This window comes from Palaemon carinicauda, chromosome 22 (genome assembly GCF_036898095.1).
Source record: "Palaemon carinicauda isolate YSFRI2023 chromosome 22, ASM3689809v2, whole genome shotgun sequence".
In the NCBI taxonomy this organism is placed as follows: Eukaryota; Metazoa; Arthropoda; class Malacostraca; order Decapoda; family Palaemonidae; genus Palaemon; species Palaemon carinicauda.
This window is the reverse complement of record NC_090746.1, coordinates 11650410-11677047: the sequence shown is the minus strand read 5'-3', so window position 1 is coordinate 11677047 and position 26638 is coordinate 11650410. Positions and strand designations below refer to the sequence as shown.

Genomic DNA, 26638 nt, shown 5'->3' with positions numbered 1-26638 from the left:
GAGCCATCAGCAGCCATTGCGTGGCCTTCCTGTTTCCTATCTTGGGTGGAGAGGGGGCTTGGGCGGTGATCATATGATATATGGTCAGTCTCTAGGGCATTGTCCTGCTCTATAGGGCAATGTCATTGTCCCTTGTATCTGCAATTTATGAGTGGCCTTTAAACAGGCAATTACCATTTACCTTTTAAAAGACTCTAGGGAAACGCCTGTGATTCATATATAAGTTACTTTTCCACTTTGATTGAACCAAAACTACCAAAGGAATCAAAGTCTGTCAAGCTGAAATCACTTACAAATAATAAGTAGAGGACCATAAGTAGAGGGCCATTAACCAGCTGGACGCAAGGGACTCTGACAAAGGAGTCTCATAGGACAATCCTCTTCGGCGTAATTTTGTTTTTCTGTTCCTTCCCTATTTCATGGCTTGATACTATTTGCTGACTCTCTACCTGAATATTCAAAAACGGGTTTGAATTGATCAACACGACTATAGTTAAATCGGTAGAACTTCAAAAGTTCAAACTTGCTGCATTTATTTTTATGTTGAACAGGATGACATAAGTGTTTTTATAGTTTATATATGAAATATATTTTTTGATGTTGTTAAAAGATGTTGGTACTGTTATTTTTTTCTTTAGAATATTTTATTAATTGTTAATTATTTCACATATCGTTTCTTTATTTTTATTTCCTTTCCTCACTGTGCTATTTTTCCCTGTTAGAGCCCTTGGGCTTATAGCATCTTGCTTTTCCAACTACGGATTGTACCTTTGCTAATAATAATAATAATAATAATAATAATAATAATAATAATAATGATAATAATAATAACAATAATAATAATAATAATAATAATAATAATAATAATAATAATAATAATAATAATAATAATAAATATGGAATTATTGTGTAAAATGTAAATATATCTTCGGCAAAATTCTCAACATTACTTGGAAATTTATTGATAATATTTTTCTTTGATATTTAATACATATAAATTTGAAAGACTCTTTTCAAGGAAAATATAAGAATCGTAGTTAAAATAGTTGCCATTAATAGCGTCTGATATTTGCTTTGAATTATGTAATAAATTAACCTCAAACTAATAATAAAATCAGTCTTCTATAAAAGCAACTTGTCTTTCATTTTGTAAGAGGTATGATAACTAACACAACTTCAAACGGTAAGAGAGAAGTGGTAAAATGTTGATAAAATGAATACTTTGCTTGTTCTACCGCTATAAGCAGTTTGGAAAAAGACATAATAAAAGAAAAAATTCTAATTATCATATTTATTTATGATGCCCGTTACTATATCTACCATTGTATTTGATATTCTTTTATTAACGTGCTTTTTTTCCCATTTTGTATGGGGTAAGCAAAATTGCCTTTTTTTTTTCTTTTTTTTTCTTGAACACTTTGCTGCCCTGCCTGACATCGCATTAGACCCCGGTAGCGTATGTGAATGTATTGTACTAGTCACCAACGTCCTTCCTTCCAGCAGCTAGGAGTCCTAGCACGGTTAGGTCGACAGTTCGAGACGTATATATTCTACACTAAAAGACAGAAAATTTTCGCATCGATTTTAGAAATTTTTAATCAGGACAAAATTTTCACATATCCAGATGTTAAAAAATCCTTGTCCTAATGCCTTGCTCTCAACTAGAAGTATTTCTAATCACGATTCTAAGAGTATGAATACCGAGACAAAGTTCACATAAAAAGACTCAAACGTCTTCCCTTTTATTCTCCTGATTATATTAATTTTTCATAAACTTTTATATAATAAAATTCAATAATCTCTCATCAGGAGGTCAGTCTTTCAGACCATATTTAAATCTTGATTACTCGGCATCTAACTCTAGAAAATGCATGGGTCGAAAAACTTATCTATGTTATTACTTTTTTGTCCTTTTACGAAAGTGTTATATCTATTATTATTATTATTATTATTATTATGACTAGCTTAGGTGCAACCCTAGTTGGAAAAGCAAGATGCTATAAACCCAAAGGCTCCAACAGGGAAAAATAGCCCAGAGAGGGAAGGAAATAAGGAAATAAATAAGCCATGTAAGAGGTAATGAACAATTAAAATAAAATATTTTAGAAAACATTAACAACATTAAAACAGATATTTCATATATAAAGTAATAAAAAGACTTATGTCATGTCATCGTGTTCAACATATAAACATCTGTTGCAAAAACACAATTGTCATTCATCCAAAAGCATTGATATTCTCCTATAATGTTGTTCACCATAATCATCGACGGACTTCTGAAATTCGAAAGAATTAAACCGATGTATCTAGAGCGGACAATTAAATAATGAACCGATCTCCGAATGCATCGGGGTTAAAGCTGATGAGGATATCATACGCCTACCGGTGAGACCATCACAAAGGCTATATGAAATAAGGTTTGCAGAGAGGGTAGTATTGTGATTGGTAATGATTCAATGAAGTAAGTTTCTCAAAAGACTAAATCCTTATAAGATAATTGTATTGAAAAGGCCAGTTATGAATGGCAGATGCAAGGGACAGTTACATTGTCCTAGCAAGTAGGACAGTGCCCTAGAGACTGTCTATATACAGTATATGCATATGATCAGCGCCCAAGCCCCCCTCTCCACCAAAGATAGGACCAGGGAGGGCCAGGCAATGGCTGCTGATGACGCAGTAAGTAGGCCTCAGTTTTTTTTTTATTTTTTTTATTTTATTTATAAAAGGCCGGGTACTCACGGACTGTTCCGTTTTACGCATTGATAGACTTCTTAATTGGGGGGAGGGGGTGGAGGACCCCATCCTTATCTTACAAGGATGGTGAGGTTGCAGACGCTAGAGGAACTAACGAGTTTGAACTGGACTCGAACCCCAGTCTGGAGATCACATAGCCCACCACAACCCGAATTAGTCATAGAAATATGCTGATGGTGTTCCGGTATTTTCGAAATAGTTTCCTTAAAATATATATTTTAAGGTTTCAAGTGATTAATTCATTCTTTTGTATGCAGCGTATTAACTAATTTAATTAAGGATTTTCGTACAGCCTTTTATTATATGGTCTCTATTTATTTTCATGAAGCTATGGAATACTTTCATACTTCATTTTCTAAGCAAAATTGGTATTATGATTAATTAATTTTCAATTCAACAAACCGTTTTCAAAATCTTTCCCTAAAAAATGCCAAGGCAATAATGTTGAGTAATCAAACTCATAATTGTTTTAGAATGTAGCACCTAAAATTTATGTTTTGTTTCAATATGATCCTAAACTCCGAACTTGATTTACCAAAACGTGGATAGCATAGTGCAAACACTTCAAACTCAAATACAAAATAAATCTTGCCTTTTTCATTACCTCCCTTTGTGTCAAGAATAGTGATTCAGTAACAATATATAGCATAACCAATACTGGGTACTTTAAAGATATTTTGAAGTTTCTTCAATGACCAAACTATAGATTTCCCCAAGTGAATATTCTTTAGCAGAAATTAAGTCACTCACATGAGCCTTTTGCAATTCTCAAATTTATGTTTTCCAACTGATAAACTCTTTGTCATCAGTCTTGTCTCAAGCACAAATCCCATCAATAAGTGTTAAGAGATGTTAGACTCTTCTCATTTATATAACCGTATTACAACTACAAACAAAACTTTATTGATTTCTCTTTTTTTATTATTAAAGGTTAAATAATCATGAATAACAATTAAGGTAGTAGGTTGGCCAGGGCACCAGCCACCCGTTAAAATACTACCGTTAGAGAGTTATGGGGTCCTTTGACTAGCCAGACAGTACTGCAGTGGATCGTTCTCTCTGGTTACGGTGCACTTTCCTTTTGCCTGCACATACACTGAATAGTCTGGCCTATTCTATACAGATTTTCTTCTGTCCTCATACACTTGACAACACGGAGATTACCAAACAATTCTTCTTAACTCAAGGGGTTAACTACTGCACTGTAATAGCATCCTTCTTTTCCAATTAGGGTTGTACCTTAGCAAATAATAATAATAACTAAGCCTTTAATTCCGACACCATCATATACTTTAGGTTTTACCATTTTTTTTCTTATCCCCTAAATTCCACTCTCATCTATTTGTTAAGATTATTACTTTGGTCACCTTATTACCTCAGTTATTTTAAGATCCATTCTTTTTTCATAAAGCTTTTCATATGCGTAAATGAATATAGATCGAATTTTTATCTTCAAAATGATTGCTCAAAACCGCCTTGAAAAATTTAATCTTTTACACAGCTGACCGTTCACTAATTGTTTAATTTTTTCGACCCGGTCCTCCATTCTGAATTTTTTCTTTTCAAATAAATTAAAATCGTACTAAGGTATTTTTTTCCCTAAAAGGTTGAATAATTGTTGATTGTATCCTTTACAATTCTCTCACGCCCATTCCACAGACCTTTAGTGTTTTCAGTGAACCCGTACAGAAATAACTATAAGGTAGGTAGTAGGTTGGTCAGGGCACCAGCCACAAGTTGTGATACTACCGCTAGAGAGTTATGGGGTCTTTGGGGTCTTTTGACTTGACTTGCCGGACAGTACTACACTGGATCCTTCTCTCTGGTTAGGGTTCATTTTTCCTTTGCTTACACACACATATCGAATAGTCTGACCCATTTTTTCCACATTTTCCTCTGTCGTTATACATCTGACAACACTAAGATTACCAAACAATTCTTCTTCGCTTAAGGGGTTAACTTCTGCACTGTAATTGTTCAGTGGCTACTTTCTTTCCTCTTGGTACGGGTAGGAGAGACTCTTTAGCTATGGTAAGCAGCTCTTCTAGGAGAAGGACAATCCAAAATCAAACCATTTTTTCTCTAGTGCCATAGCCTCTGTACCGTGGTCTTCCACTGTTTTTGGTTAGAGTTCTCTTGCTTGAGAGTACTCTTGGGCTTACTGTTCTGTTTTATTTCTCTTCCTTTTGTTTTGTCAAGTTCTTTGTAGTTTATATAGGAGATATTTATTTCAATGTTGTTACTCTTCTTAAAATGATTTATTGTTTCCTTTCCTCACTGGGCTATTTTCCCTGTTGGCGCCCCTGCGCTTATAGGATCCTGCTTTTCCAACTAGGGTTGTAGCTTAGCAAGTAATAATAATAATAATAATAATAATAATAATAATAATGATAATAATAATAATAATAAGGTTGTAGTAGCCTTTTGAAGATAACTCTAACTCGCATCTCGTGGGTCCACAGTTGGATCCCGATAATTTTCAGTAGTGTTAGTGAGCTTCCTTACTTTACTTTAAGGACTGCTTTTCTGGTCCTATTCAGCAGGAAAACCCTTCTCTCTTATTGTCCTTGTGATATGGGGATGTGGGGAGGATGAAGCTACTACTGGTTACTCATTTTCTAAGAGTTTTGCTCTGGTCAGAAGAGTTACGCAACAAACAATACCAAAGATAGAGTGGTTGTACAGGTCTATCTACTGATTCATCAGCAGCCATCGCCTGGCCCACCAGATTAATAGCTGTTGTGGAGAGGAGCCTGGTTGCTGATCATGTGCATATATGGTCGATTTCAAAGAGATTTTCCTGCTTTTACCCCTGCCCCTCAAGAGCACCCAGTATTCCTATAGGAAATAGTTTCAGATGTAAAATATTAGGTGTGCAGTTAGTTCTAATAGTCTCGCCTTCTCCATCATGAGGCTCAATATTACACGGCAGTCTAGAAGTTTTATTCCAGCTGTGACAAAGTTCTGGGATGATCATCCTATCGGGTAGTTGAATCGATTGAACTTCAAAAGCTCACACTTGCAGCTATTGTTTTTATGCTGAACACGCTGACATAAGTCTTTTTTAGTTTATATATGAAATATCTGTTTTAATATTGTTACTGGTCTTAAAATATTTTATTTTAGTTGTTCATCACTTCTCATATAGTTTATTTATTTCCTTATTTCCTTTCCTCACTGGGCTATTTTGCCCTGTTGGATGCCTTGGTCTTATAGCATCATGCTTTTCTAACTAGAGTTGTAGTTTAGGTAGTAATAATAATAATAATAATAATAATAATTATTATTATTATTATTATTATTATTATTATTATTATTATTATTACAAAAACAAGGTAGAATCACGAGTAAATTCGGGTTTACATTAATTTTGTTCTAATTGATTACTGCACCTGATTTGTTTAATTATAACATCATTGGGCTCTCAAAGATAAACTATGCAGTTTGGATGACAAATGGTGCTTATTTTATCTTTATATATTTATAATATTCTAGCAACAACAAGTTGTTTTTAATATACACATGATGAAAGCTGACCCCACGTTTTAGAGCTTCCCAATCTTGGTTGCTTTCAATCTTTATTAGTGTCGTTGTTCAATGTCAACACAATGAGAAAGTATATGATACTGATGAAGCTACTCTTACTGCTATTGTCCCTCCCAAATGTAACATGAAGTTAATGGCAATCTTGTCAGAGTTATGGGGTCCTTTAACTGACCAGACAGTACAGCACTACATTGGATCCTTCTCTTTGGTTACCGATCATTTTCCCTTTGCCTACATACACACACCAAATAATCTGGCTTATTGTTTACATATTCTCTTCTGTCTTTATATATCTGACAACACTGAAATTACCAAACTATTCTTCTTCCCCCAAGGGGTTACTGCACTGTAATATTTCAGTGGCCACTTTCCTAAGTAAGGGTAGAAGAGACTCTTTAGCTATGGTAAGCAACTCTTCTAGGAGAAGGACACTCCGAAAACAAACCATTGTTCTCTAGTCTTTGGTAGTGCCATAGCCTCTGTACCATGGTCTCCCACTGTCTTGTGTTAGAGTTCTCTTGCTTGATGGTACACTCGAGCGCACTATTCTACCTAATTTCTCTTCCTCTTGTTTTGTTAGTTTTTATAGTTCATATAGGATATATTTATTTCAATGTTACTGTTTTTGAAATATTTGATTATCTTATAGTTTCCTTTCCTCACTTGGCTATTTTCCCTGTTGGAGCCCCTAGGCTTATAGCATTCTGCTTTTCCAACTAGGGTTGTAGCTTAGCAATTAATAATAATGATAATAAAATATAATTTATAACATTTTGTAGAATACTCCGTAGGGTATAAGGTCAATTTCAGTAAATCTAAGATATTACGGATGATTATTGTTTCTTGACATTGCCGCCTTATGATTATTTCACTTTGTAAAAATGAATATAATTATTCGAAAATTTTATATGTGGTGTTACATAGTGACCACATGTTTTCTTTCATATATGCATTAGGGACAGGCAATTAAATGGACCAAGGAAAAAGCATATAGTTTATACAGAATATATTAGTAGGAAATACACTCTTAGTTTGTGATACCGTAGTCAATAAACCTTGAATATAATTGCTGCCAATATTATTATTATTATTATTATTATTATTATTATTATTATTATTATTATTAAGCTACAACCCTTGTTGGAAGAGCGGAATGCTATAGACCCAGGGGCCTCAACAGGGAAAATAGCCCAGTGAGGAAAGGAAACAAGGAAAAACAAAATATTTTAAGAACAGTAACACCAGTAAAATAAATTTTTCCTATATAAACTATAAAAACTTTAACAAAACAAGAGAAAGAGAAATTATATGAAATAGTGTGCCTGAGTGTACCCTCAAGCAAGAGAACTCTAACCCAAGACAGTGGAAGACCATAGTACAGAGGCTAGAGAACAATGTTTAGATTTTGGAGTGTCCTTCTCCTAGAAGAGCTGCTTGCTATAGCTAAAGAGTCTCTTCTACCCTTACCCTTAATGGTAAGTGTCGGCATGGTAATATTGTTTAAAGTAGCTTATCACTTTCTTGATCAATATTTCCGGTTTTAAGATTTTTTAATTTAATCTTCCATTCCACCTCAAACTGAATTTTGTTCCCAAGTTGTGTTTTCATCAGCTATCCCACTTTTTAAATAGTTGGAGAAAACCATTACCTCTAATTGATATCCTATTTTTGGTCTTAACTTTAACATTTTTCCGCATTATCTAATTAGCTAATCGTGCAAGTACTTTAAAAAAAAGCTTATGAATTCTGAAAATTCTTTGTATATAATTAAATTTTTGCGAGGTTCAGTACCAGTTTCTGATTACTTTCTTTCTAGCTCTGACGTAGTTCTAGTACTTTTACTTACTTTACTTTTACGGGTTTATTTCTCGCCCTCCTTCAGACACTAAAAGTCTGTTCAGGCGGGCCTTGGTGTGTGAAAAAATAATTTCATTCCAGTTAATATTTTGCTCTGTATCTTATCAGTTATTTCGCTAGCATTTGTATTCAGGCTTAATAGTTTTCAGGTCACTATTATAACACTTTCTAAAAAGATAAGTCTTCAGGTTTTTCTTGAAGGCTGCCACATTTTTGCTATTCTTGACATCGAGTGGAAGGTCGTTGAAGAGTCTCGGTGCAGCATAACTGAACGTTCTTCCTCCTATTGCATGATTCACACTAATTTCGAATAGTCTATGTGGATCATCGGCATGTCTATCTCTTACAGCGGCGCTGGTAGCTTCAGGGTAGGGGACCAAGCAATCACGAAGATATTTAGGCTTATCACTTGTAAGTGCTTTGTGGGTCAACAAGCAAATCTTAAATTCAATTCTAGCCTTAGCAGGTAACCAATGTAGATCGATCAATGCAGGAGTTATTCTCTACCGTAGTTTAATGCCTTTTATCAGTCTAGCTGCCTGGTTTTGCACATTTTGAAGCTTTCTTAGTAGTGTATTGGGCAATTTGTAGTACAGAGAATTGCAATAATCAAGCCTTGATATTACGTGACTCATCACTAAAATTTTTGTACTGCCCTCTGTTAAATATTTTCTAATAAATGCTATGTTTCTCAGGTGATAGTTACACACTTTCACTGTGTTCACAATTTGGTCCCTCATTGACAAATTACAATCTATCAGTACACCCAAATTTTTCACAACAGGCACAATCCCAACATCAGCATCACCAATTTTTATACTTTGAATTAACTGGTAATTCTTCAAAGCCACCTTTGTGCCAAAAAGCATACATTCTGTTTTATCATCATTTAATTTGAGCTTTTTCCTCTGCACCCATGTTTTTATTTCAGTCATTATCTCATCAATTTTCTTCTCTGTATCTTGTGTTGTTGAAATTGAAAGGTAAAACTGAGTATCATCTGCATATAGTTTAAAGCCCACTTTTTGTTTTTTCAAGATGTGTGATAGCTCGATAGTATATATGTTAAACATGATAGGGCCCAGAACACTACCCTGTGGTACACCCTTCATAAGAATTCTCTCACTGGATCGGTTTCCAGAAACTTCTACAATAGTCTTCCTATTCATTAAGTAACTTCGCAAAAATTTCAGTGCTTCCTCAGTCACTCCAATAGACTTTAAGTCGTCAAGTAAGTACTCGTGCACAACAGTGTCAAAAGCAGCACTAAGATCTAACATAATCAAAATTCCACACTTTCCCTCATCAAGAAGACCTATCATATCATTCATTATTGAGCATAAGGTAGTTTCTGTAGAATGATTAGCTCTGTAGGCCGATTGATTTTCTGGGAATACCTCTAACTCATCAATATGCGCCCATAGTTGCTCACTTATGACTTTTTCAATAAGCTTCGACATGTAGGATAAATTTGAAATGGGCCTATATGAATTTAACTCGTTTACATCACCTTTTCCTTTGTAAATTGGTTTGATCAACGCAGTTTTTTCACAGCTAGGAAAACAGGATTGTAATTATGTTCAGGTAAATATTATATACAACTTGCTTGTTTGGAGCTTCACTTATTGAACTGTTTGGGAAAGGGTCGTTTCCACAATATGTATTCTTCATCTCTCTCATAACCTTTAACAAGTCGCACATATTTATTTCCTTAAATTTTATTAACTTCTTTCCCTCCTTCACTGGCATAACTGACTGTCCTTCCAAGTGATTTTGGGGGAAACCTCTATAGATTTTATCAATTTTTTAATTGAAGAATATAGCAAATCTCTCTGCACAAACATTGTCAGGCAAGACATATTTTTTCTTTAATCCCATCAAATCGTCTAGGTTTTTGTGAAAGTCCATCATATTATTGGTTTTTTACATTCGCCCTTGTAGAATTTTCTTTTTGTTTTTTCTAACAGGATGTTATTGTCATTTCTGGCCTTATTATATAGATTTCTGGCTTGTGAGGATTTGGCTCTTTTCCATCTACCTTCCATCTTACGTCTGTGCCTTTTTGCCTTTAATAGCTCACTATTATACCATCTAACATTTTCGCGTACAACTATTTGTTTGTTCTTTATGGGACACATGGTATCGTACATTTTTCCAAAATTGCCGTTATATTTCTTGGTATAACACCCAACACATTCTCTGTCTACCATATGTTCACATTGTATGTTCTCACAAGACATTTGCGCTACACTAGCTTCAATAAAATTCTCAGCATCAAAATTTTCCCGTTCCCTATACGTGATCCATTTTTTCAATACTCTGGTGCAATTTATATTAACATCAAAAGTGATTAGTTATGTGTTTTTGAGATCTCAAAGTCTGGTTCCACTTCAAGGTTTCTTATTAGGTCAGAATCTTTTCCACATATGACCAAGTCGAGTGTATGACCACCTACTGACGTTGATACCTAAACACTGTTTATTAAATTAAACATCTCAAATACTTCCTTGAGTTCTTTAGTCTTATAATCGTTTTCATCATCTACCCAACAATTAAAGTCACCACCAATTAATGTATTTTTAATATCGTCCACCACACCCACAAGAATACTAAATTCTTCAATGAATTTTCTCATATTACTCCCTGGTGGTCTATACAATGATATTATATTCAATGCCTTACTGTTTCTTGTCAGTTTTATATAGATATATTCAAACGTTTCAAGTACTATTTCATTCATGATAGAAACCCTAGAGAAGGTTTTCGACACGAAGACACCCACTCCTCCAGTTTTATCCTTTCTTGGTACGTGGTAGAAATCGTGAGTACACGGCGTCATCTCCTGAATCTTTGAGTTATCACTAATATTTCCCTGCAACCAAGTTTCCGTTAATAAGCATAAATCTAATTCCATTTCGTTAATAAGATTTCTAATCTTTATGGTTTTATCCCCCACCGATTGAATATTTATCAGACCACACTTAACCAATGGGCTAGACTCCATGATCGGTTCTATTTTTTATCCTGGTAAGCTCCTCCTTGTATACTTTACAGTTATCATCGTATGTCTTATGATTCGTATCATTGTAATTCCTCACTGTGCAGTTATGACACTTTAACGTATTTACAGTACAATCCGTGGTTCGATGTTCCTGGCTTCACTTGGCACATACCTGAGTCTTGCTACAATTTTCGGCAGTATGACCAAATTCCTGGCATTTATAACACTGAAATACATTGTAGGAATCATAAATTTTGCAGCATCCTCCAAGCGTGGTATATACTCTATCATCCCTTTTACGGAAGACTTTCCTGATAGTTGGACTACACTTTATAATGACATGTAATTTACCGCTTTGTCTTGATTTAAACTTCCTGATCAATTTAAAGTCCTCTTCATTTTCACATATATCATTCAACCATTCATTCTTCTCCATTATACTGGCAATTATATAATCTTCATTTTCATCAATATTGCAGACCTTGATCTTCGGTTTAAGTAGATCCTTTTTATCTACTTCTACCTTAATGTCATTCTTGACCTCTTCTAAGTCATTTTTAGCCTTTTCTAACCCAGTTTTATCCGCAAAATTAACTACCAAGTGGCCTTGTTTAGAGGTTTTGACCTGTTCGACATTCGTGGTTATCTTCATGATAGTTTTCTTGATCTCTGAAGCCTTCGTATTTTCCTCCGTAGATTTTATAACCAAAGTTTTTTTTTTTTTTTTTTTTTTTTTTTTTTTTTTTTTTTTCCAACCTATTTGCATATGTGGTCTTGGTCACATTCTCTTGTTCGTATTTCATAAGTTTCTCTTTCAGCTCAGCAATTTCTTGACGCATATCAGTGTATTGAGCAGTTATCATATCCATAAAACCAGACATCTGTTGTTGTACATTTACCTTCATCTCTTCTATGTTGATGCTTAGTCTCGTCATGTCTTCCCATGATTGCCTGACCCATGAACCATTGGGATCTGCAGTCTCGACACATCTTGGACATTTATAAATAATGTTCCTGCTTTCTAAAAGAGTACTTGTGCCATCACTTAAATTAGAGCAAGCTTCTTCATCATGGTACCATCTTCGGCATTCATCGCATTGTATCCCATCAGCGACATAGGACTCATAGTGTCCACACATGCCATGATTGCCTCCGTCATCACATTCTTCATTAGCGGCGTTCCCTTGCATGCTAGTTGCTGCCATTATATTTTCCTCTTTTCCTTGGAGTACCGTGTCGATTTCGGTCACAAATAGATCGAGATCATTCACGGGATTAAGTTTTTCTTTTCCTTTTCTACCGAGAGGCATATTGAATCATTTTTCAATGACTTTTCAAGTAGCCCCACCCTAACACAAAAGTGCTGGGTCAGGCGTTTCGCTACAGACCTCACATACAAGGAAACCACTGATTTTTAACACTATATTTCACTAATATCAACACTAGTAAACACCCACAAAAAGATTTTCCATAGTATAAACAACGAGATACACAATGATTCCGTTTTAAGCCAGATTCGATACAGAGCATTAAAACACACGTCCACACCCGCGGACGACAACTACTAAAGGGTTTTCTTATGAATATGGTCTAAGGAATGAGAAATATGCTGATTTCAAACACTTTAGATTTAGAAATCCGTGTTTGTGAAGAAAACTCTTATGAATGTCTCCTCTTAGGATTAAAGGGTTTAATATGCTGTATTACATATTATTTATACCATTTCACATTTTATTCTATAACTTTTAGATTTGGAGCATTTCACGTTTCACTTATTGTTGTAGCGTTTTCAATAATAATAGTAATGATAATAATAATAATAATGATAATAATAATAATAATAATAATAATAATAATGATATATTTTATCAAAATAATAGTAGTGATATTAATAATGATAATGGTTAATATTTCTTTAAAACAAAACACTGTCTGTGGGTTTCACAGACAGTACAAACACGTACACTCGTATCAGTTACGAGATTTTGTTATAGTGTATCACAACCAGTGTGATAATTTATAAGAGCATCACGAATCATTATTTGTAAAGAATATTATTATTATTATTATTATTATTATTATTATTATTATTATTATTATTATTACTTGCTAAGCTACAACCCTTGTAGGAAAAGGAGAATGCTATAAGCCTAGGGTCCCTAATAGGGAAAGTAGCCCAGTGAGGAAAGGAAACAGGGAAAAATAAAATATTTTAAGAACTGTAAAGTTAAGATAAATATCTCCTATATAACTTATAAAAACCTTAACATAACAAGAGGAAGAGAAATAAGATAGTATAATGTGCCCAAGAGAACTCTAACCCAAGACATTGGAACTTAGAGTATAAAATTCAACCTTTTAGAATAATAAAATCATCTAATCGAGAAGTTACCAGAGTTGTTTTAAACTAGCAAGGGCCGTTGAGGCTCAAAATAAAGATTTTTAAGACAGGCATGAATGCTTATTATTATATGAGGCAAACAAACTTGTGCAATTAAGAGGAAAGAAGAGGGACCGTTGGAAAGAACCAAGATGAGGATGGTGACGTGGATTGCTGGATATCAGTCTTCGGAAAGAGGGAAAGTAAAGTTATAAGAACAATTTTTGGTATATGTAATGTAAAGGATAAGGTTAGGGAAGCTTGTGTGATGTACTGTGGGCACGTAATAAAAAGAGAATAGCTGAAAATAATCACGAGAGATAAGAACATGCCAGTGTAGGATAGGAGTGTGGGGCGTCATCGGATATGGTGGATGGATGTGTTAGGGGGAATATAGCTTTAAAGGTTTAAAGGCCAATCATGAATGGCAGAGGCAAGGGACAGTGGCATTGCCCTATCAAGAAGGACAATGTCCTAGAGACTGACCATATTGCATATGGTCAGCAATGGCTGCTGATAACTCAACAGATAGACATATAGGCTCACCCAACCCCCCTTCCTTAGCTCACAAGGATAGTGAAGTTGCAGCGACCAAAGGAACTAACGAGTTTGAGCGGGATTCAATCCCCAGTCTGGCAATTACTAGGCAAAGACGCTACCACTAGGCCACCACAACCCCTTCGGACCGGGGGATGAAGATTCAATAAATGAAACTAAAGAAGTTGTCTCAAGCAGCTAAAAGGGCTATTGAGTGGGACTAATAAGATCAAAAGAAGACTTTATTCTGATTTTCACTGTTACATTAATGATAAAATTCCCTTTATTCGTACAAGGAAACCTTCGAATTAATTCTTACATCCTTAAGAAAATATAATGAGTTATTTTCGATATAAAAGACTAATAGAAACATTTTATTCTTTCATTGAAAATAGACTGATAGAGGTAGTACTATTGCCCAAAGTGCAGAAGTCATAATATGAAACAGAATAGGCAATGAAGATTTCTGTAGTACAAGAATACCCAAACACATGAATGAAAATTATAGATCATTAAATGACAATAGAAAAATAATAGGAATAATGATCAAACTAATTACAATAAAGGTCTGGCTGGTCTTCATATATGTATGAGAGAGAGAGAGAGAGAGAGAGAGAGAGAGAGAGAGAGAGAGAGAGAGAGAGAGAGAGAGAGAGAGAGAGAGAGAGAGGAAAAAACTAACATAAATATACAAATTCCTCGTAAATTTCCATTGGATTCGTGAAGACCTGAAGCAGGAGAGAGAGAGAGAGAGAGAGAGAGAGAGAGAGAGAGAGAGAGAGAGAGAGAGAGAGAGAGAGAGAGAGAGAGAGATGTTTCTAAAAAAAAAATAACTAACATATATGGACAAATTCCTCGTAAATTTCCAATGGATTCGTGAAGACCTGAAGCAGGAGCTCAAATAGCCGAAAAACTTGACCCTTAAGGAAACAATAAAGGAAACTAATGTCTGAGAAGATTGCGTCCTTCTGGAGGAAATGAACATCACGTTGCCGAAGCTGTCGGTGTAATTACAAAAGGAGAATAAAGAGTAAAGAGATCTTTGAAGCTTTTATGGCCAAAAATATGAGGCCATTGTGACTAGAAAAACATTAGAATTAATGCCTTCAAAAAGTATTTGTACCCTATTGGTTTGTAGAAAACTTCAGTGATGCATTGAATTTAAAGGTTTAGAAGCCACTCATGAATTTCAGAGGCAATGGACAGTGACATCGCCCTGTCAAGCAGGACAATGCCCTAGAGACTGACCATATATACAAACCCCCTCTCCACCCAAGCTAAGACCAAGGAGGGCCAAGCAATGGCTGCTGATGACTCAGCAGATAGACCTATATGCTCCCCTAAACCCCCCATCTGTAGCTCACAAGGATAGTGAGGTTGCTGCGACCAAAGGAACTAACGAGTGTGAGAGGGACTCGAACCCCAATCTGGCGATTACCAGTCAGGGACGTTACCAAATCGGCCACCACAACCTTTCTTCTGTCATCAGACATTCTGTATAATATCAGATAGTAATTTTTTATTTACATAAGACGCAGTCATAAACGTATCTTGCATCAGGTTAAAGATAGACTTTTATCATATTCTAGTTTGCGAATGTCAACATTTGTGTACACCTTGCAAGTACACAACGCGAAAAAACAATACTTAGAAATTCTTTTATCATTTTCCTTATTGGTGATTACTAAGATGATAAATTCTTCTGTTAGGATAATATGCATTTGGGTTAGCTCCAGAGGGAACAAGGCATGAGTAATTTCATTCTACGCTAAATCTCAGAACTAAGGAATTGCATATAAACCCAGTGTTGATTAATCATACATACATACAGTAGAGATACTACTGCTAGAGTGTTCTTGGGTCTTTGTATAGCCAGACAGTACTACAGTGGATCCCTCTTTCTGGTTACGGCTCATTTTTCTCTTTCTTACACATACACAGAATAGCCTTGCCTATTCTTACTACATTCTCCTCTGTACTAATACACCAGACAACATTGAAATTACCAAACAATTCTTCTTCGCTCAAGGGGTTAACTACTGTTCAATGGTTACTTTCCTCATGGTAAGAGTAGACGAAACTCTTTAGGTGTGGTAAGCAACTCTTCTAGGAGAAGGACAATACAAAATTAAACCATTGTTCTCCAGTCTTGGGTAGTGCCTTAGCCTCTGTGCCATGGCCTTCCACTGTCTTAGATTAGAGTTCTCTTGCTTGAGAGTACACTCGGGCACGCTGATCTATCTTATTTCTTTCTCTTGTTTTTTTAAGTTTTTATAGTTTATATGTGAAGGATCAAATTTACTCTTGTCACTGTTCTTGAAATATTTAATTTTGATTATTTTTTCCTTTTCTTCTTGTTTATTTATATCTTTGTTTGCTTTACTCACTGGGTTATTTTTCCCTGTTGGAGTCCTGGGGCTTATAGTATCTTGCTTTTCCAATTTGGGTTATAGCCTAGCTTGCGATAATAATAATAATAATAATAATAATAATAATAATAATAATATCACCATCATCATACATCCTCATGAAAGGGTAATGACAAATACTCAGAATCCTCCAACAAACTATGTTGCTCAACTTTACCTTCTGTAAAATCTTACACTGCATGGATGTCAAGCCTCTTCTGATTCGCCTTCTTTTTCTAATCCAATTATCTGCACTTTCCCTTGTGCTTTTGTATGAGATTTTTTAAAGTTAGGAAATATGTATATTTTAGGCAAAGGGAAAAGAAGATGAAATGCATAATTTCTGGCTAAATGATGCTGAGGAGGATGTGTCCATTATTGCTACTGAATTAAAGACACTAAGCTTCTTTTAACAAATGTTGGAGGAGATTTGATTGTAATAGAAACAAACTATCACTAGAAATGCTTAGTTGGACTGTGAAACAGCTTTATATGACTCCTTCAAGTTTCTGTGGGATTCGGATTCTTGATTGCAAATTTACTTTTGAGAAACACACCCTGTCTGTTTATTTTTTAGCTGCATAAAAAAATTGGTTTATTGAAGAATTGATGAAAAGATATGGATGTTGAGGTCCCATTATCCTCGATCCACTTACAGTCATATTTTAAGTTTTGTTAGGGTTAAAGTTCATGCCTAATTATTTGCACCATGCCCTAATTTTAGCTAGATAATAATTAAGTTATTCATCAACCCCAGATCTACATTCAGGGGATGGAATTGAGACAAAGGATTCGTGTATTGGCATAATCAGCAAAGCTGTACTACTTAGGGACACCCATACTAGGTTGGTTTGGTGTGAGCAATCAGACAAAGATCTCCCACCATCATCCATCTGCACTGGCCATAGTGGTGATGATAACAGGCTAAATTTGATTCTAGACATGAATAAAGACATGTCTGATGCACTTGTCCTGCACTGGACTAGAAATGGCCGCATTTGTTGCTGTTGTGATTTTCTAGCCCCAAACATGTATTTATGGTATGAAAGATAATGGGCCAAGAACACTACCCTACGAAACAACAGATATCACTTTCCCATACTCACTATGGTGCCCATCATCAGCAACTATTTACAATCTATTTCTTGAAATTTAGATAATGATTCTAAGAAAAGACCCACCTACTCCAAACTGTTCGAATTTGAAAACAAGGGCCTCATGATTAATACAGTTAAATGTGACACTAAAAGCTAAGCCAATCATACGAACTTCCTGACCACAATCAAGGAATTTCTGTACAGCTTTGGGAATTGTATGAAGGGCATCATATGCTCTAAGGCCTTTAGGAAAGCTAAATTGCAAACTAGGGAACAGCTGCTTTCTTTCAGCATATCCATTTAGACGTTTTGTCCGAAGATTTTCAAAAAAAATTTAGATATGGGAGTTATGGAAATTGGGCAGTGATCAGCAGGACAAGAGCTACCACAAACACATTCACTTAATGGAGTAACATTACCAGTTCTCCAACAAGTGCTAAAAGAACCTCTTCTTGCTAACTTGCGGAAAATAACAGACAACTACGAAGGTAAGAAATCAGCAGTCTTTATGGAAAACAAAGGATATATACCATTTGAGTCCACACCTCCAGAACCGAAGAGTTAAACTATTTCGTTTCACCTCAGGATAACAGAAATTAGTAAGATTGAGTTTCTCATTACTCTGCTTACTGTCAAATACATCAACCAAAATAGTTGCCTTTTCCTTTGGACAGTAAGTGACAGAACTATCTGGTTTAAGTAAAGTGGAAAGAGTACAGATTTAAGGGTAGACCACCTCTCATGTACATGGGCTGTACCAGGAAGGGTTTCTATTATGGGTAAATTGTATAGTTATTCCAAGTAGATATAATTTGTTACCCTTCCAAAGATGATAGCCCTCCTGCTTCTCCAAATAAGTACATCTACAATTATCACTAGATCAGGGTTTGTCTTTCAATTGATATTTAACACACAAGTAGGGAAACGCCTATTATATATGTTGACCAGATCCTCATTCAAGAGGACAACAGTCTCAATATTTTTATCCAGTCTGCTTGAGATTTTTTATATATTACATGGTTAGGACACATCAGGGACAGGCTACTCAGTCTTGATTACTAACGAAATTAAGGCATGATCAGACTTCCGAACTGGAGACCCAATCTTACTTTTTATAACGCTTAGGGAGTCAGTGTATAGTAAGTCAAAGAGGATAGCAGACCTTTTAGTACTTTTACTTATGATTTGCTCACTGCTTGTTTCAGAGGCAAGGTCCAAAGCTCATATAGCCCAGCGGCATAGTAAGAAATATGAAACCAATTGTTCAAATTGTTCTAAAAGCACCAAAATTGGCACACATGTGGATTAATACATTCTGAACAATTTTGGATATGGAGGCATTCAAGATTCTCCCCGTAGCACATTTGGCGGCCATTTTTCAAAATGGCCGCTATTTACCGTTAGCGTCATTGAATATGTACCATAATTTGTCTTTTTGTGGATGCTAAAGGTGATAAGTGTGCTAGAGGTGATAAGTATTGTACAATTACACATACTTCTGTGCTTACCAAATAATTTGGCTACCATTTCACAAGAAAATGAATTTTACTTTGCAGCGGCAGCGTTGGTGGCAGTGACGGCGGCTGCAGTAATAGTATAGTGTTGATAGTCATGGTGCTTGTAGTAGTAACTTGTGGTAACATGGTGGTGTTTTGTGTCTTTGCAGGTGAGGCAGCAGCAGCACCACCTGACATCAGAGACGCGTTGTTCCAGACTGCAGCCATGGCAAAGAAGTTCCAACTGGTCGATACTTTTGAGCAACGTACTCCCACAACACCTCCTGAGACAAACTGGAAGCTGTGTCTTGTATGTCAAGAGGAGACAACAGAGTCACTTGTCTGCCCAGTACTGTCTAAACGCCGAGACCCTGGGAGTGGATACACGACAATGGCTGCAAACTTGGTCAAATTTGATGAACTCGGAGAACTGCCAAGAACTGTTCAGTTACAGAGACTAGATGAAGGACAAGGTGTTGAGGCGACAATGGTTGCCCACCAGGCCAAGTGGCATAAAACATGTATGCTCAAATACAATAACACAATGCTACGAAGAGCAGAGAAGAGACGCATCGCAAGCAGCTCAGCATTTGATAGTACTGACAATGTCCAGGCCAAGCGCGCCAGAACACACTCTTCAGAAGCCACTACCAGCGGCACCTCCTGCTTTTTCTGTGGAAAGTCTGGCACAGAGACCCTACATGAAGTAACAACCTTCCAGGTGGACACACGCGTACGGAAGTGTGCAGCGCAAGTTGGGGACAATGAACTCATAGCCAGGCTCAGCATGGGTGATATGGTGGCTCTGGAGGCCAAGTACCATTCCAAGTGTTTGTTGGCTCTTTACTATCGTGCAAAGACCACTGTAGAAGCCGAGCAGAAAACTGACCATGAAGGTGTAATGTCAAGAATCGTACTGGCTGAACTGGTCCTGTATATCGAGGAAACCCACCTAGAAGAGGGCACCACCCCAGTCTTCAGACTCGCAGAACTTGTAAAGCTATACACAACAAGAATGGAACAGCTCGGGGTTGTTTTGTGCCAGAAAGTTAATAGCACAAGGCTGAAAGAGCGCCTGTTAGCCCAGATACCAGGCCTGAGATCCCACAGCAAAGGCCGAGATGTTTTACTAGCGTTTGATGAAGACATTGGTGAAGCGCTAGGCAAAGCCTGCGAGCAAGACTGTGACACTGAGGCAGTTCACCTTGCGCGTGCTGCACAGATAGTTCGTCGATATATGTTTGAAGACACTTACCAATTCCGTGGATCATTCCCGGGCGGCTGTCAGGAGGACTCTGTGCCAAACGTACTAGTTGCAATGGTAAATATGGTGCTGGATGGCCCCACCATCAAGAATCAAAGCCATTCCTCTTCAACACAAGCAGCTCTTTCCATTGCGCAGCTTCTCAAGTTCAACAGTGTCAAGCAAAGTCGGAAGCAGGGAGCAACCAAGACACAGGAGCCTCCAGCTGTCAGACACAGTACGTCTCAAGAAACTCCTCTTCCAACCTATGTTGGGCTGATGCTGTATGCTGAAACACGCAAGAGAGGACTTGTGGACAAGCTCTTCTCTCTGGGCCTAAGCATCTCGTATGACAGAGTCCTACGTCTTTCTGCCCAGATGGGAAACAGCGTGTGTCAGCTGTACCGCATAGAGGAAGTGGTCTGCCCGCCTACCCTGCGTAGCAATGTGTTCACAACTGCGGCTGTGGACAACATTGACCACAACCCAAGTGCCACCACAGCCAAGAATTCATTCCATGGAACAGGAATCTCGCTTTTTCAACACCCAACGTGTGCAGATGAGGGAGTGGATCGTAGCATTGCTCTCACTGGGCGTGATACTGGATCAAAGACGGTTGAGCCTCTACCAGAATATTACACGGATGTACGTCCTGTTGCTTCTTCTGTCAAAGGGCAAATGATCCCAGCTACTTCTGTGACCTCTCTTAGACGCCACAACTGTGAGCAGCACATAGAAGATGAGTATATGTGGCTGGAGAACACGAGAAGTGTTCTCAAAGATGATGTTGAGGCCTGTGAAAACACATCATGGGCTGCATACCATGCAAGGCACCAAGATCCAAAGCAACCAGTCATCACACCAACGTCCCTGCTTCCCTTGTTCCAGGAGAGTGCTCACACTGTGGCAATGATCAGACACTCTATTGATGTAGTCAGGAGTGCAGTTAAACATCTCAACCCAGGCCAAACTCCAGTTCTGACTTGCGACCAGCCACTATTCACTCTAGCAAAACAGATCCAGTGGAAGTGGCCAAACACATATGGAGAAGACCAACTGGTGGTGATGTTTGGGGGGTTGCATATTGAGATGACGGCACTGAAGACCCTGGGTGACTGGTTGCAGGGAAGTGGGTGGACCCAAGCACTGGTACAAGCAGAGATCACAACTGAAGGAATAGCAGACTCATTTCTTCGAGCAGCTCACGTCACACGCACCAGAAGAGCACACCAAGTCACAGCGGCTGCGTTGTATAATCTCCAACGGCGTGCCTATGACAAGTACAGCACCACCAATACAGAAGATGATGAGCACCCTGAAAGCTTCGAAGACTGGTGCAGTCAGAGAGAACAGAGTTATCCGCAGTTTCAGTACTGGTCAACAGTCTTGGCACTGGAGCTGTCCACTCTGATCTATGTGCGATCTCTGAGAGAAGCCAATTTTAGCATGTACGTGGATGCTCTGACAGAACTGGCTCCGTGGTTCTTCGCACTAGACCACACGAACTATGCCCGATGGATACCAGTGCATCTACGGGACATGGCAGAACTGGCAAACAAACATCCAGACGTCTTCACAGAGTTTAGCAAGGGACACTTCACAGTCCAGAAGACCAAGAGGATCTTTTCAGCAATCCCTCTTGACCAAGGACATGAGCAGAACAACGCGTATGTCAAGGGTGATGGAGGAGCCATCGGCCTCACAGACAATCCAACTGCACTGAGGCGCTGGATGGTTGCCGGACCGGAGGTTGCTAGAGTGATTGTGGAATTTGACGACTTCAATCTGCATCCACACGATCAAGAGGAGACACGTCACCACGAAGAGACACCAAGTGTGCAGAACACTTTTGCCAGAGATGTGCGCTCACTCGTGGCCGTCATTGAAGAGCTGGGCAACCCTTTCGAGGAGGACAGTCAGGACTTGCTGGTGCTCGACACAAAGGAGATCGCAGACCCTGCAGTCATAGAAACAGTCCGTAACGCCAAGCAGATTGGCCAAGACCAGTTTGAAGCATTCTCAAAGGAATGCATCGTGGACAGAACCAAGTCCATTGAGGTGGCAATCCACCGGAACAAGCTACCACTGTTTGCGACCAAGAGAGGACCCAGTATACCCAAAGGAAAAGAACAGGTCAAATCTCTGAAGAATGATGTTGCGCTCTTCGCACGATTATATATCGGCTGCCAGACCCGTGATGGGAATCTAGAAGAGTTCTTCAGGCATGAAAATCAGCAATGCCCTCCAGCTTTATCTGACGGAGGGAGACTGTACCTAGGGAGCAAGAGTGACTTGCTGGTGTGCCTTGAAGGCCATGCTGAGCCTCAGTTTGAAGCTCCTACTGTCACTGCTGTTGTCCTCGATGGAGCAGTAATCGTACAGATGTTGAAGCCGGGTACTGCCAACACGTTCGAGGAATATGCACAGCAAGTGTTCATCCCATACGTTGTACAACGTTTCCAACATGTATCACGTCTTGACCTTGTGTGGGACAGCTACAGAGCAGATTCCCTGAAGGCATCAACCAGAGAACAGCGTGGAAAGGGAGTACGTCGGCGTGTTGTCGACTCAGCAGTCATACCAGGAAATTGGCAAAGTTTCCTGCGAGTTGATAGCAACAAAGTGGAGCTCTTCAGCTACCTCTCCACCATGCTTGCAGAGTCCTTTCAAGAAGAAGGCAAGGAACTGGTCGTCACTGATGGGGAGCAGGTGATCTGTGTTCCACAGCAAGAGGATGTCAACTCACTCGCACCATGCAACCAAGAAGAGGCAGACACCCGCATGATGCTACATGTAGCACATGCTGCACAACATGGTCACCACCAGATACAGGTTCGAACAGTAGACAGTGACGTCGTGGTCCTAGCAGTGATGGTAGTCCAGAAACTACCAGCTGGAGACGAACTCTGGGTAGCCTTTGGGACAGGCAAGAACTACCGCTACATTGCAGCCCATGAAATAGCTTCCTCCCTTGGTCCAGAGAAGGCATGTGCTCTTCCAATGTTTCATGCCATCACAGGGTGTGATACTGTGTCAGCCTTCGTCGGACATGGAAAGAAATCTGCCTGGGCAACATGGAACACGCTGCCAGAACTCACTGATGCCCTGCTGAGTCTGGCAAATGCACCCACAAGCATCCAAGAGGATACAATGCATGTCATCGAGAGGTTTGTCATACTCCTGTATGACCGCACAAGCAAATGCAAGGACGTCAACAAGGCGAGAAAGCAGCTCTTTGCAAAGACGAACTCTGTTCAGAACATCCCGCCAACCTACGCTGCTCTGGAGCAGCATGTGAAGAGATCTGCCCTTCAGGGTGGTCATGTCTGGGGCCAGGCATTGGTACCAACGCCCGTGCTCCCTCCACCAACAGACTGGGGCTGGCATCGGAGTGATGATGGGCTCTACACACCACTCTGGACCACACTCCCTGAGGCATCCAAGGCCTGCTATGAGCTGGTGTCTTGCGGATGCAAGAAAGGCTGCAAAAACCGCTGCAAGTGCAAGAACGCTTCACTGCAATGCACTGGTCTATGTTTCTGTGAAGGCGAATGCCAGTAGATTGGGACAGAAAACTTGCTAACCAACATTATGATCTGTAGACATTCATAATTCTGGTGACCAGATTTGAAAAGTTCGGAATCATAATTAACATAGTGTGGCAAAATCTACGTTATTGTATTACATGTATGTACTGCAGGATTACACAAGTACTGTGCCTAGAGACTGGGCTTTTGGTCGACTATATAACTACAATCTGACCATACTGTAAACTTCCCGTACTCTGTGTATTATTTTGACCAGCAATTTTGCCAGCAATTTGAAATAAAAAAGCAACTTGAGCAATTAAAGTGTGTTCCTGAAATCAGGTACTGGTTATTAGAGGTATTATGTCATTGAGTATTGAAATCTTCATCAAATGTCCACTTTTTCCACAAAATGGCGGCCAGTTTGGGGGCCATTTTTGAGAAGATTCATCTAAATATCTGTTAAACATTTATTGATGTTAATTCTGATGTAAAAAAAGGGAATTTTGGCCCATCTAGCACCAAACTAACGACACATAATGAAGTCTATGTAATGACGCTAATGTTAAATGGCGGCCATTTTGAACAATGGCCGCCATATCTTCCTAAGGGCTAATCTTGAATGCCTCCATATCCAAAAATGTTTAGAATATATTAATCTACATGTGTGCCAATTTTGGTGCTTTTAGACCAATTTGAACAATTGGTCTGCTATGCCGCTGTACTAATAAGCCTTGGTGATGAGTAGGTGAAACAGAATTTAACCGCTGTCTATGGTGAGCATTGAAATCAACAAGAGCAAAAGAGGTCTTTCTATCATATTGTATTTTGCCATAATGGTAAGAAGACAATCGAAGATAGAATCATCCAAGCTTGAATTGCAATAAACTGAATACAAATAAAAGTTTTTATTCCTCCCACTAGCTTTTATTGCGTGAATCTTAGTACATACCCATTCATAGTAGGACTTACCAGATGCAGAGTACTCAGTCCCAATAGACTCTGCAGGATTGGTACTTGGAGTCCTCTCGTTGGCCTTCGCCAAGGCCTTGTAATCCATTCTCAGTTGTACATCAGGCAGTGTGTTTCTAGTAAGGTCTTTGGTTTTGGCATTCAGTTTACCAGGGATATGTACTTTCCACAGCTTTTGTCAGTAATGTAAGCATTTTCTGAGAAATTTACAAAATAACAGTACTACCGCTAGAGAGATATTGGGTCCTTTGACAGGCCAGAGAGTAGTACATTGGATCCTTCTCTCTAGTTATGGTTCATTTTCCCTTTGCCTACACATACACCGAATAGTTTGGCCTATTCTTTACAGATTCTCCTTTGTCCTCATACACCTGACAACACTGAGATTACCAAACAATGTTTCTTCACCCAAGAGGTTAACTACTGCACTGTAATTGTTCAATAGCTACTTTTCTCTTGGTAAGGGTAGAAATGACTTTTTAGCGATGGTAAGCAGCCCCTCTAGGAGAAGGACACTCCAAAATCAAAGCAGTGTTTTCTAAGTCTTGGGTAATGCTATAGCCTCTGTACCATGGCTTTCCACTGTCTTTGATTAGAATTCTCTAGCTTGAGGGTACACTCGGGCACACTATTCTATCTTATTTCGCTTCTCTTGTTTTGTTAAAGTTCTTATAATTGATAAAGGAAATATTTATTTTTAATATTACTGTTCTTAAAATATTTTATTTTTCTTTGTTTCCTATCCTCACTGGGCTATTTTCCTTATTAGTGCCCCTAGGCTTATAGCATCCTGCTTTTCCAAATAGGGTTGTAGCTTAGCGAGTAATAATGATAATAATAATAATAATAATAATAATAATAATAATGAATATGGAGTTGATATTAGCATGTGTTACTGTTCAGTGTCATTTAAGATAACTATATTCTTCTTTATTACTATGTGCGCTGCCTGCTACATATGTTTTACATAACTTTTAGATTTAGGCAAATGAAGTATTGTAAGTGTAACGCATTTTAGGTGTCTCGTTACTTGAGAATTGGTTACATTACCAGAATGTGGATTTCGATTCCTTCTATAAGAACTTTCCCCAAAATGTCTGCCGCATATCCAACTGGTAGAATTTGTCTTTTAAAGGTTTAAAGGCCACTGATGAATGGCAGAGGCAAGGAACAGTGACATTGCCTTATCAAGCAGGACAATGCCCTAGAGACTGACCATATATACATATGATCAGGTCCATGCACCCTCTCTATCCAACCTAGAACCAGGGAGGGCCAAGCAATGGCAGCTGAGGACTCAGCAGATAGACCTATAGGCTCCCCCCCCCCCTATCCTTAGCTCACAAGAATGGTGAGGTTACAGCGGCCTAAGGAACTAGCATGTTTGAGTGGGATTCGAGCCCCAGTCTGGCCCTCACCTGTCAGGGACGTTACCATATTGACCACAACAACAAAAAATATTGATATATTTTTCTCTTGCTTCTCCATCTTTAGAGGAGCATTAAAGTTATTGGCCTATTATGTGTGCCGTGTTATGTACAATTAAACTTTGAGCAAACATTTGATAATACTATTATATATGTATTAAAACAGTAACCCACATACTATAGACCTAAGATTGCACTATCTAGATATTTATTTCTGGTATTGAACCTACAACATAAACTGAAACGGGTGAAGTCACAAGTAGTTTAGTGACCCCAGGATGCCAACTACAGAAGGCGTTGGCTTTGGTGGAATAATCTGCACCACTCTCCTCTCCCCACAAGTGACCCTACTTTTCTCTTTAGGCTCTATTCATGTACAGGATATTTTCAAGT

General features: G+C 38.2%; 1 protein-coding gene across 1 annotated transcript in view; it reads left to right on the top strand.

Moving 5' to 3' along the window:
• The window catches only part of Gycbeta100B (guanylate cyclase soluble subunit beta-1-like), an 880554-nt gene that overhangs the window by 437846 nt on the left and 416070 nt on the right, over positions 1–26638 (top strand). The gene's annotated exons all lie outside the window — the stretch shown is intronic.